Source organism: Ambystoma mexicanum, assembly GCF_040938575.1.
Source record: "Ambystoma mexicanum isolate Mex_15411 chromosome 12 unlocalized genomic scaffold, UKY_AmexF1_1 Mex_chr12_unloc.1, whole genome shotgun sequence".
NCBI lineage: Eukaryota > Metazoa > Chordata > Amphibia > Caudata > Ambystomatidae > Ambystoma > Ambystoma mexicanum.
Window position 1 is genome coordinate 7,990,351 of NW_027182322.1, and position 1,394 is coordinate 7,991,744.

At 41.4% G+C, this 1,394-nt stretch overlaps 1 non-coding gene across 1 annotated transcript; it reads left to right on the forward strand.

Annotated features, from left to right (window-relative positions):
• The first annotated feature begins 216 nt into the window (after positions 1-216).
• Positions 217-289, forward strand: TRNAT-UGU (transfer RNA threonine (anticodon UGU)). The gene has a single exon. It is a non-coding gene; the product is annotated as a tRNA-Thr (tRNA).
• The last annotated feature ends 1,105 nt before the right edge of the window (positions 290-1,394 follow it).

Here is a 1,394-nt window from a genome sequence, read left to right on the forward strand (position 1 = left end):
TTATGTATTAGTACACTCTGCAGCAAGGGAAGGGTGTGACCAGTCTTCAACCGAGTCCATCCTTCTATTTCTTTTGTTTGTTTTTGCTGACTCGGACTGTAGCTCCTTCTGAGCAGTTCTCAGTTGACAGCAAAGAGGTAGTAAAACCTGTTCTTCAACCACTATTGCTGCCTAAACATTGTTTGTTAATAATAGTTCTACAGAATTAACAATCAAGGCTCCATAGCTCAGGGGTTAGAGCACTGGTCTTGTAAACCAGGGGTCGCGAGTTCAAATCTCGCTGGGGCCTTCTGAGTTTTTTAACATGTTTAAAATAGTTTAGCAAATCCAAAGTCACTATTCTCAGGATGATTTTTTCACTGCAAAGGTTTTTTTTTAAATCTTGAATCCACCCTGAGGTAAGTTTCATACATACAATCCATCCGAGTTACAGATAGAAATCCACAGGTTATGTTAATGCCATAAACATTGCTTTTAAAATTAAACAGCTGTTAGATCCGAACTAAGACAGTATGCTACCAAGCCAAAAATCACTATTACTGACTTCACGTTCCCAGTATGAAACTTATTTTGATCAACACTCAATTGAAAACAGGTGGAGAAATGCAACCATTGTCTAACAGGCATGCAGCAAAGCTCCCGATCAAAGAACGTTCTGAGTTCTGGACACCACGCAGTCCTGATGAGTGACCAGAGGAGAATACCTCCCGCTCCAGCAAGCAGGCCAATATTTGAATGCACATGTAATCATTAACACTGTTCAAACCATTACAGAAAGTCGAACTTTGATTGAAAATAAACGACACACTAACATACACCAAGGAAGTCTGGCTACATTTTTTTCAGTGTGATTGCTGTGACCTGGGAGAGCCATGCTCACTCCTATTTTGACCGTGGTTTTGAGGATGCTCCTCACGTGGTGTGGCTACTATTGAACCTTGCCTATTCCTACAAGCTGGGCATGCTCCACCGTGGACCACAGTAGGACTGTACCAGTGGCCCTATCTACTAACACATAAACATTGCTATTAAAATTAAACAGTAGTTAGATCCAAAACTTAAGAGAGTATGCAACCAAGCCAAAAATCGCTATTACTATCGCTATTAGTATGAAACTGCTTTTGACCAACACTCTGTTGCCCGCCCGGATGGGCCTTTCAACAAATGGACACTTAACTGATGAACCCATATGCATGCATCATTGTAGGCCGACCCTCACCCGAAATGATTTGTCTCACAACATTTTGTCAAGTGTTGGCAATAAAAGGGCGTAGGATTTTATTGTACAGATATGGTTATGCAGGTAACAAATAATCACATATCATAATAATATCAGACTTTTGGGCACCTCTGGCCTGTGCCGCCTTCTCATTTCCCACGACTCGTTGTGCACA